The sequence below is a fragment of the Gavia stellata genome, chromosome 20 (assembly GCF_030936135.1).
Source record: "Gavia stellata isolate bGavSte3 chromosome 20, bGavSte3.hap2, whole genome shotgun sequence".
Taxonomy (NCBI): domain Eukaryota; kingdom Metazoa; phylum Chordata; class Aves; order Gaviiformes; family Gaviidae; genus Gavia; species Gavia stellata.
Genome location: NC_082613.1, coordinates 7,060,815 through 7,072,714, shown reverse-complemented (window position 1 = coordinate 7,072,714; position 11,900 = coordinate 7,060,815).

Sequence of the window (11,900 nt, the reverse complement as noted above, 5' to 3'; positions counted from 1 at the left end):
TGTCCCCAGTGATCCATAACAGCATCCTTGGCTTCAGGTGCTGTGGAGGAGCTGTAATGCCCTCCTGCAGCTGGTAAACCAACCAGTGCTCACCTGTGCCATGTGCTGACCTGCGAAGAGGACCAGGGGTGCTGACACTGTGGCTTTTTGTCTTCGTGGAGGACAGTGAACCTTGCACGCCTTGAACCTCGCACGCCTTAACATCCTGGAGCTGACAAAGGTGGGTTTGGGGTGAATTGCTCTTTCCTGGCTCCTGCACACTGCAGTAAAATGTGAGTTCCCCCCTTTACTCCCTAACGTCTAGTACCTCCATTCTTTGCGCATCTCCTGACCTCACCATACTGCTGGTACCATCGGCTCCTTCCCATGTGTTTTTACTAGCAGTTTGGCTGGAGGTATGTGCTGATCAGCCTGCCAGCAGGTAGCAGCCGAGCTCTGCAGCCTAGCCCTCCGTAAGGGCATTGCTGTTGGAGGTCTTGTCTCTCCAGCCATCTCTTTCCGCAAGACCTCTGAGAACAGCATGTCTTCAAGGCTTTCACATCTCCGTGAATCTTAGCTGAAATTAAACAATGTTCTGTAATGTTGCTGGTACAAGTGAGGGTGTAGCAGCCCTGAATCCCTAGAAAATTAGACTAAAATCCTTCAGACAAGAAGCAGTAGCCCCCAACAGCCATTGGGAAGGCAGAGTTGAAGAGGAGGAGCATGTAGTATCTTTCTGGAAAGACTGGAATTTAGTGACGTCCTGCTGATAAAACTCTGTAGTTAGTGAGTACTAAGCTTCAAGGGACAGAGTTCATTCTGTAAGGATATGTTAAATTTTCTTTCCCTTGACTGTTTTTTTTTAGAAGTAATCATAGAACTATCTTTAATGGGAATAAAAGTTGAGAGGCATACAGTGGGAAAATGTGTGCGGTTTGCTAAGAGGGTTGGGAGATTTTATTGGAATCTCGGAACCTCTCTGCTTCGGTCTCCAACTTCCATGCCATGAGATCATCACATGCCTGTCAAATTGACCAAAAAAAGCTTAAAGTTCCCTTTAAAACATGATGCTTGTTAGATTAAAATATTTCTTAGTAATGTCCTATTCTTAGCTAAACTGAACGAACACAATTGTCTTTAAGTGTCCTGTCTTGCTTGCTCTACAGCCTAGACGCCAGTTGCAGTTGGTATATTTTGCTCAAGATTCAGAATTGCGGTGGCCCTGCCAAATAGTTTCTTAGTTGCATTTAAAAATAAAAGGGCTGTTTATACATTACAATCCACAGAGGGTCTGAAATCAGTATGTCCTAAGATGAATACAAATCAGAGACAAAAAGTGTTTTGTTGGAAGGCTTCACGAATATGGAACCGATTACTGCTAGACAGTGCAGATTTCCTTCTGTAAGATGGAACTGATATAATTCCTTCCTGACAGCTAGAAATTGTAATTGAGTTGGGTTTTTTCTGCGTTTTAAACTTTACCAACCTTCAAAATGAGCAAGAGGGATGGAATCCTAATCCATCTGCAATTGATGGGAATTCTGCCTATAAGCCAGGATTTTAATCTAAATATCCATCCAATGGCCCAGTTACTGTGGAGGTACTGCTAACAATTTCATAGCTGTGGTTTTGTCAAGCATTTAACTTCATGTGGATTAAAATATCTCTTACAGGTCAGTGACAGAATTCAATTTGCAAATTGACCACAGATCTTTTTTGGGGAAGAACCAGTCTCACTATGACATTGAATAAAATGAAATTCTGTCTTTAAAATGTTGCCCTACCAGCTCTTGGTAACACATCCAGCAGAACTCAACCTTTGTGTAGTGTTTGCGATACCTCTGAGAGGTTTTCTCAAAAGTTAAGGGTGTGAGTTGGTGACAAACAACCCCTTCCCCTTGTAGAAGCATTCATCTGTCAGACTGCATCACTGTTTTTTTTTTTCACCCAGTTTTTCCTTTGTTCCTTCTCGTTTGCCTCCTTCATTTCTGCTGCCTACAGGAATTAGACAGTGCTTTGCTTGATGCTGATCAGGAGAGCAGGGAATGGGGAAGGATCAGGGTGATCCATGCTCTGGTTTTGCAGCCCTGTTTGCTCTTTAGGGCTGATTTGTGTTTGTTACGCAGCCAAGACGGGCTGCTGCACCCAGCTGAACTTTCTCCATCTTCCAGGCCACATCCTGAGTTTGATGGCAGTTTGAGTCAGGACAGGCTCGTAGCTTGTCACTGTGCAGATTACTTATTTTACTCCCTCTGTGGCAGTTTTTAAAGAGCAGAGTTGTATCCACAGTGGAGGACATCAAGATGTTCAACCTTTCCTTTCCATGTTACTGGAAGGAAGGTGCTTCCCTCTTCCTTCTGTGACCTTGGATGGATGGCCAGTCTTGCACTCCCTTCTCTCCCATGTAAGTTATTTCCCCACTGTATGAGGCTGTCTTAAGAATTATTACGTTTGGGGGATGGAAAATGTCCCTATCAGGGTACAGTATAATTTGTAAACAGAGGACAAGGAATGCTTTTCCATGGGCTGTGAAAGGCTGACTTGTCTCTGGAAAGAACTGTTATTAGCCTAAAATGGAAACAATTTGACAGTCCTAGCAGTCATGAATGTCACAATTTCATGCCATGAGTTTCCTCTTTTTTAATTAAAAGTAGCTCTGAGGAATCACTTAATATCCACTTCGCAGTGATAAGTGGGGTTTGCCGCATTAGCATTGAAAGGGCTGCGCTGGACGGGAGGGGTGCAGCTTTCTTCAGCTCGCCTACAAAGCTAAAGAAATGCAAAGCAGCTTATTGCTCAATTATGCTGACTTTAGCAACTAGGTAGGACAAATTAAAAAAAGAAAAAGGGAATATCTAGTCTCAACCTGGGTATTTAATGGGTCCCAAAATGTGCTGAACTCTTTAGTCTAAATGGGCTCTTTAGTGTGGTGTCAAATAAGTTAAAAAGCGAGGGAGCTTTACAAAGCTTCCTTCATTGTTTAAACTTGTTTAACTCATGTTAAGGCTAATGTACATTTATTCAGACTGACAAAGTGCTGAATTTACACAACAGGGATAGTAATAATTAGGTCAGATACTTTTTAAATGGCAAGGGGGGGGTGGGAATACTTGACTCTTTTATGCTTATGAATGGAAATGATGATTAGCACTGGCCGAGGCCAACCGCAATACCTGCATATGCTCTCCTCGCCCCCCAAAGACTCCCCTCCACGTCCAGCGCTGCCAGCGCCGGGTCCCAGCTCCCGTCCTGGCTGTCCCAGCCCTGCAGGAGCGGCTCCTGCCAGCCAGGCTTTCACTGCGAGTTACTTGTGAGAACGTGCTGCTCCTAGTGTGGTGGCATGTATTTTTAGTAAGCCCGTAACTGTCCCTTGGAGCTGGCTCTCCTCTCCCCTGCTGGGATCTGACTGAGACCGACAAATCACACCAACAAAGATGAAAACCCGGTCATTAAGACTGCATTGTCCGGTCAGGCTTATGAAGTTGAACCCTAATATTTCATGATGACCACTTATATATTTAAGAACCTAGCTAGTCTTACCGTAATTGTTTCCCGTAAGTATTACCATCCCTACGGTTTGGAGATGAGATGAGGTGTCTGCATCTTGCACCTTTCTCAGAGATATTTGATGGTGGTGACTCCTAGAACAGAATCCCGGGTTAGTTAGTCCATGGAGCTGATCCAGCACAGCAGGATTTGTTTCTCCAAGAACGTTTTTTCTTGGCTTTCCTAATATTTGAACAAGCACTCTTGTTTAATTCAGTGAAACAGAATCTGCTTGCATTTGAATTGTGGTCAGCAGCGGGCATGCTGGGCTGGTTGGATCTCTTAAGCTGTAGCCATTTACTTCCCCATTGAGATTTAAGCTCCTCATAGCTCATTTGGTTTGCATGTTTCCATTCTTTAAGGAATCATTAAACAGCCTCAAACATACCCGTCGGACTGGCTGCAGCGGCTGCCGCCAGCTGCGCAGGGCAAGGTCGATAGGCAGAACCATCCCAGCACTCCCCTGTTTAAAAACCGCAGGAAAGAGCCGGAATTTGACTGAATGGGTGAAGATTCAGTGGCACACACCCCCCCCCAAGTGCCTGAGATCAAGTACCTGCAAACGTACGCGAGGGTGTGCTCCCGGTGAGCGGGTCTCCAAAGCAGCGGGCGGACATAGGTGCCTCTGCAGCATCCCCGGCTGGGAGAGCTGCTGCTGTGAAACGCATCTCCTCGGAACAGGCGCTGCGGTTGCGGAGCTGAAACCGCAGCAGGTTGGGTCACTAAACTTGTATCTGTTCCTTAAGACTTTTTTCCTTCCCCCCACCTTTGGCTTTGGGCCAAAATACCGCAGCGACTAAACACGGGCTGCACTTGGTGATGTTTTCCATGCGGTGGCACCAAAAGTACAGCCCAGAGAAAGGCTGGGCTCCAACCCGCTGACTGCTGGGCTGCAGCGGGCGAGAAGCCCGGGGGGGCCGGGGCGAGAAGCCCGGGGGGGCCGGGGCAGCCCGGCCCGGGGGCAGCGCGGAGCGGAGCCCCGTGGGGCATCTCCGCAAAGCCCCAGCCCAACTGCTCCCCTTCCAGACGTTCTTGCTCGCTTCCTCTGCTGCCCAAAGTCTCTGAAACACCCCAACTGTGCTGTAAGTCATCTCCATTTCCCCAGCTTAATAAATGGCTATAGATAACACCAGCACCGCTGACGCTCTCCCTTCTGTCACCTCCAGAGTTGTGCGCTGATTTCCTGCAACTCCCTCTAAGGATAAGCAGATGATGTTATGGCATTGCATAGGGGTCCGGAGTGCAGAAAGCTGCTGGGTGCCATCTGGGTAGCACAGAGGTTTGCTGTAGTGACTGCCCTGAAGAATCTGCCATCACGGGACAAATCTACTGTCTCTATTGTCCTTTTCTTCCTTCTCAGTCGTTTTCGTCTGTATGTAGTTTGTATGCACTTAATATCAGGGAATGCGTCGTAATTGTGACTGGTTAAATACTAATAGTAACGAAAAGATGGGCTGCAAAAAGGGGGGAAACATCTCTAGAGGGCGAAGACTGGAGAAAGAGTGCCCATCTTTTAATAGGATGACTCTCAAGTGAAAACCACAGGATTTATTTGACTGTTTAATACACTGATTTTTCAAAGACAGTTGGTCAGAAAATAGAGGGTTTGTTCCACAGAAAATTCCAGTGCTTCAGAGCTTGTTTCCATTTCAGATCAGAATGAAAAGCACAAACTGCTCCCCGAAGTAATGTTCTGTAAAATGTTGATTTGGGGTAGTTGAACTGGGCCCATTGCTTGAGTTGTTCCAGCTATGTTCAAATATTTTCTCTCCTAAAAACAAGGTACTCACAGAATTAACATTGAGTGTATCTTAAATTTGAAATTAAATAAAATATTTTATTCCATCACCCCCTAAAACTCTGCAAATAGCTGTGTGTTTGGGATTTAAATCCTATTTTCTGGCATCTGTATTACATTGAAATGTTTTCAGCAGCTCTCCTTGCAATGTTAGTACTCCACATTTGAGTTGGAGACAACCCCAAGTCAAGTTGCCCGTAGTTGGAATTTTAAAACCAAAAGAGGGAAAGAAAAACTTGTCTTCTATTTTAGGGTCTTGCAGTACTGGAAATGCAAACACTGCAGAGTGAATATTTAACTAGTGCATGAGAATCTAAAAAAGTGTCAACCAAATGCAATGCAGCAGTCTATTTGCCTTGTTCAGCTAGAGCAGCATTAAGACATTAAAAATAGATTTACAGATTTCATAATGTGATTGCAACATTCACACAGGTTGGGATTTTTAATTTAACTTTGAACTGGATAATGTAGATTGCATGGAGACCAGAATGGACTATATTCTAATGGGAGAATTTGCCTTATGCAGGATTAACATATCAAAGGCAGAGAAGGATTTTTTTGAGAAGATGGCACAATGATCTGGCTCGCTTGCAAGGTTGACATCCTACTAAAGCTGTTGGCATCAGCGTGTGGTTTCAGACCATTTCAGGCAGTTGGGCACTAGGGAGGCACTTGCTCTGCTTTTACCATGTTCCTTCACATTGACCACATGTGATAACCACAGTTATGGTACGGTTTGGTAAATTTTGCTTCCATCTTCCCTTGGCCTTAGAGGTCTGAGCAAACAGCCTTCTGCTCAGCGGCAGCCCACCACAATCCTGGAAGGACAGTGTGCCCTACCAGCCTGCTGTCCTGGTGGAAGTCACGTTGCCACTGAAAGCAGATTGCATTTTTGCTGGGACTGCCCATACCCCTCACAGCCAGTGGTGATTATCTTCCCTTCCCATCCTTGTAGGTTGTTTTGTGTTCAAACTGAAGACATTTACATCTAGAACCAGTGCTTGATGTGAACCCTCTCCTATTTGAGTACATGTTATCAACCTGCTTTGGAAATGGGCTTTGGTTGAGTTGATTTAGCAGTAAAGTAGGAGTGTGTGTTTCTCTTGGAGATGAGGAGCACTGGCAGCTCTGGTAGAGGTGCTGCAGAGTCAGAGCAGTTCCAGGTCAAACTTTGGGAAGTCTGCAGGATTTGCTGTTACCAGGAGAAGCTGGGCTGTGTCTGTGAGAGATTCCAGCACTCAGCACTTGAATTGCTTTAAAAAAAAAATAAAAAAATAAGGAAAGACAGTGGTTTAGCACTGTTGGCTGGGTGAATGAGTGAATGTCATCCTCCCATTTCTTCCCTAACAGCTGCCATCGTGCTCTGATTCAGATGTAGTTGATAACGTTGGTTTGAATGCTAGTCTAAATAATGTTGCTAGAAAAGCAATTCAAGGCAGGTAGGTATTCAAAGAATTTGTATCACTGAGAAGGGTAGACAGCTGCAGTACAGATTTTGGAAGTACAGTGGAAAAGGTGAACAGCAGAAAGGACACAGGCAGGTCCTTAGGAGCAACTGCCAGTGTGATCGAGGGACAGCCCATGTTGCTGTCAGGTTACCTCTGCACTGGATACTTCTCTTGGGGAAACACTTGTCAGTGCAGCTGTGCCAGAGATGGACTATTTCTCCACTGCCAAACAACCAGAATAATGAAAACCTTTGCTGTTTCACTCCAGAAGGACCAGACAGTCTACCGCTACCTGTACTTAGAAAGGCAGAACACAACTCTGAGCCCCTGCACATGCAAATGTGTAATTTTGAAGGTACTGTGTCTGTCACACACTATTTTGCACCCCAACACAAGGACATCAGATAGGATTATACCACTTGCTACCTCCTGAGGAAGTATATTCATTGGCCCAGTCCCTATCCACGTGGTAGCAGTGTGTCTTATTGGGAAAATCCCCCTCTGAGATTTATATCTTTGATGAAAAGTTCTCCTTGACTGTTGAACGCTCAGAACCACATTAGTTAGTTTTTTCCTAGTAGAAGCGGAAGCAGGGTTATTTGCAAGTATCAATAACCCTATATCCCTCTGCACAAAGACACTGCAACCCTCCACTGGTGTGGTAAGCTCTGTGTCCTTTTCTGGATGGTGGCATTTCATGATCACAAGGATTATCCTTGTTCTTCAACAATGTCAGAAATTGGTCCATATGAAAACAACTGAGTGATGGGATGAACAAAAGGAATTATGAAAACTATATAATTCCATCTGAGAACTCTGACGCCTTCTGGAAAGTATCATATAATACCCAGCATGAAATATCCCATCAAACACGGACAGCACAGACATGGAGCAATGTTGAGCAAGAAGTTTGACCAGAGCACCGATTATTGATTTCAAAACATCCCAGTGCTATGTGGCCACAACAATCCGAGGCAAAATTGGAGTAGTCAGAGAGAATCAAAGTGGTGCAGACACGCTGCTCGCACGACTGTTGAAGATCACTTAATGCAGATATGCAACAGCTGCAACAAGTTTCATGCAGAGACATGCCTTTATATTTAATTTAAGTATAGGCATCAGCACTCGCAGGGGAAGGAATGCTGTCTGAAAGTAATAGTGAGCCTTCTGCAGCTGGAACAAGAATTCATATTGAATCACATCAAAAGTGAAGGAGTGGTGAGCAGTTTCAGTGCAGTGACTTGGGTAGTAACAGTAGAAGTTGAGGACTGACTATGAATTGGGCTATCTCCTTACATCTTCAGAAATGAAAAAATGAGCTTGTTTGTAAGCTTGTGTTGTTGCTGCTGGCGCGATAGTTGTCCTGAGGATAAGGATGCTGCAATTTGCCAAAGCATAAATGAAGCCATTCCTTTTACACTTGGCCTTTTTTTAATTTACGCTGGTGCTTTCCAGCCAGCTACAGCAGCCTCTGGGGATTCCTGGGCTATTTCCAAGTGACCTGTGCATGATAACAAAGAAAAATAAACTTTTATTCACTATACAGTGATCCCTAGCATCTGCTGGAAAGTGTCTGGAGATCACCAAAATTAAACATGCTGAGAACTGGCCTCCATTAGTAGTTAGCTGGATACACCAAGACCAGCAAATATCTGTTTGTGTATTCTAGATGGAGTTTGAATGGTTATTGTCTGAAGGGCACAGACAATTCTCCAGTGTAGTCATTTTTAACACCAAAACGTTGGATTTTGATGGCACAGCAAAACGGTCAAGAAACAGATTGTGCCACAGAATACATCCAAAATGTCACTCGGAAAGTCACTGTGGTTTTATGTGATCTCTTTACTTTGTTTCTTCTAAACCAGAAGCTGTCTGGCTGAGGAATCTGGTCTGTCTTCCTGTGATACTGACTGGGGCTGAGGTCCACCAGTATGTTAGGTAAGATTCATGATAGCATTTACGACTAAAACTTGCTGATTTTATCTGCTCATCTTTTAAAGTTACACTGTATTTAATGACAGGTCTTTCTTCTGAAATTAAGTTTCAAATTTATCTGAAACAAAGCAGCAAGTGCTTGTGAAATAGGTTCATTCCTCTCTGTTAGCTCTGGGTTCAAGGTTTGGAGATTATCGAAACTATTTTCACTAATTCAGCTTGGAGCATTCCTGTAGGTTTTTTTAACCTCTGAGGATGTTTCATCAGCAGGTATTGCAATAGTCTGCAATGACTTTTTCTCCTTTTGGGCAAAACTAAATATGAATTTATAACATGATTGCATTAAGATTTCAGAACTGCTCTGCAAAAATTAATCGATGTTGCTGTGATCTTACTTGCCTTGAGATTGCAGGCAAATAACACCCCATTGATAAGGTTAAAACTTCCCATAGCAAGAAGCCTGGATGATATACTGAGCTCCAGCGTATTTTTATTAAGCTTCTCTGAAATTATTTTCAAAGGTTAAAAACACAGGCTTAGCTAGCTGCAGAGTTTAATGGAGCCAAACTGTTACGAATAGTCTTTAAAGAACATGCTGTAACCTTTTTGCTAAACAATCTGCTCTGCTGTTACCAAGTTTTACCCAATATTCAAATGAAACTTACTCCTTTTCAACCTTTGCCAAGCTGAGGTTATTAAGAAAGAGATACAAATTAAAAGGATTAAAAATGCAGCTCTAATTAAACATATATGAGCAGTTAAGAGTCGGCTCTGCCCTGGTTATCTGCGCACATAGAAATATCACACAGAACTTAAAACAGCCATAGTCTCCATTAAGTGCTTGCTAAAGGCACCACCAAACACTGTAATAATATTTCAGAGCCTTTTCTATGTAGGTCCTAAAATGTTTTTAAAAATTAGATGAGCCATTGCTACCCCCGCTTGCAAAGGAGAAGATGAGGCAGGGAGCGAGGAGAGGAGCATTTCTCTGCTTGCATCTTCAACAAACTTGAAGGATGTGGCCTCCTCCATGGAGAAGAGCTCCTGGTTGTCCCCAAAAGCTGTGGCGGTGGCGTGAGAGAGGATGGCGATGGCTTGCCTTTCCAAGGAGACCTGATGTTTCTTTTCAGAAGAATGTAAAGTGCAACCAAAACATATCAAACAATTTTGGCTTTCTATGACAAAAGTGAGTTGGTATCTCTTAATAAGTATCTAAACAAGCCCTTGAAGACACATAATCACAAAACAGCATGTGCGATCACAGCTTGGCATTTTAAAGGATTAGAGGGGGATTAGGACGTTTGTAAAATCCTCACCAACCTTTTGTAGAGACAGGATGGAATATTTTTTTAAAGAATTCACAAGCAGCAGCTGTCTGTTAAAAGCCTTTATTCCCCTGATTTGTGCTGGGTGTGGATCGCTTTGTGATTTTTTTAAAAGGTAACATAACATAGCTCATCAATCTAGGCTGCATATAAATCCTGCTTTGTATGATTCCTCATAAGTTTCAAGGGCTTTATGCTCCTCATGAAGAATGGGAAAACCTCCTTGCACCAGGGTATAACAGGTCCTTTCATTCTCCTGCTGGTGTTGCTGGTTTAACACACCCACCCAACGGAATAATATCACCCGGGGAAAAAAAACGAGTGAATTTTGATCCCCAAGAAGTGATCCAGAAAAGCCACTCATATTCTAGTACTTCTGGGGCCAACATATCATGATTGGCTTGAAAAATCACAGTAAATAATCAGGGTTCACCAGACAGGATAACAGGACTTACCTGCTTTTTCTGGGAATGGGAGATGAAGCTGGACAGGAAAAGAGAGGAACACCCAGACTCGCGCCCGCATCCAGGTGAGGTGATCTGACAGATCATTTGGATACGGTGCATATTAAACAGGGCTGTTCAGAGCATCCCTCGGGCAAAAAGGAATAGGAAACACAATGTTAAAAAAAATAAAAATCTTTTTGCTTGAATGGGTTAGCTTTTCAATATTATATCTGGCGACTGGTTGATGGGAAACGTTCCAGGGAGAGTGTTCCAACTGGCCACAGGTAGAGAGCACCTGCGGTACCCAGTGCTAACCCGCTTGTTTTGTAATGGAGGTGAGACTTTCTCTGTGTTCATACCTCCTTTTTTGCCCAAGATCGTAGCTTGGTTTGGGAGCATGGGTAGAGTTCAGGAACGTTGTAGGTAAGGCTGCAGAACAAAGCTGACGGTGCCGAAGGATCCGTGGGTTGTCATCTTCTCCCCAAGGCTGCTGAGGATGGAGTTTCTGTGCTGCCCCACTCTACCTGCTTCTAGCAGGGTGCAGTAATCCTTGTCTATCTGCAGATCTGCCAAGGATAGGTCAACAAAAAAAGACTGCGCAAACTTTCGGCCAAGCTTTTAGGTAATTTTATTTTTTTCCCCAAAAGCCTGAACGTTCAAAGCTCTGAACCTGACAATTTCCTCTGTACCATTATCCTTCCACTGTTTCCTTAGCCAAAAGCTAATCTTGACCACAGAAGCTACTTTGGGTTAAGGATGTGAATTTAAAGCATCCTATCTAGTCCTTAATCGTCTGTGTATGACCACTTACTACTACTACTAGTCTGAAGATGTCTCAGAGCAGTCACCCATGGAGGTCCTCAGGAATGGGCAAATCTTTCTAGACAACTTCATACGTGAGCAAACAGCTGCAGCAGCTCTGCCTTTAACAATTACACACATGCTCATATGCTGTTTTTTTTCTTTTGGTTTTTTATTGCCTGTGTTTACCAAGGTACCATCGTAAGGGCGTTCGCCTAGAAAAGTTTGAAAAACGTGCAGGATTTGGATGAGGGAGGGAGAGTCCCCCAGCCGTAGTGTCAGGCTTCTGGCCCTTTGCTGTTGTCTGAGCCGGTGACTTGGGTATCAACACAAGTGACTGGGCCACCACCCAGGCAGCAATAGCATCCTCCCTGCGAGGAAAAGAGGGGGGTGTTTGGTTCTTTGCTCTCTTTTGGCTCTTCGTTCACTTTCAAGTACATTTGGAGTGCAGTTTATTTGCCAGATTCTGTGTGGATAAGTAGGGCATGGGGATGTTAATTTTTGTTGCTACTTGTCCTTCAGACGCGGCCCAGGGCCAGGCAGAAGAGGTTAATGCATTGCTGGCAACCCTCTACCCAGAGGTAGCTGCTCTGTAGAAATAAAAACACAGTATTTCATATGG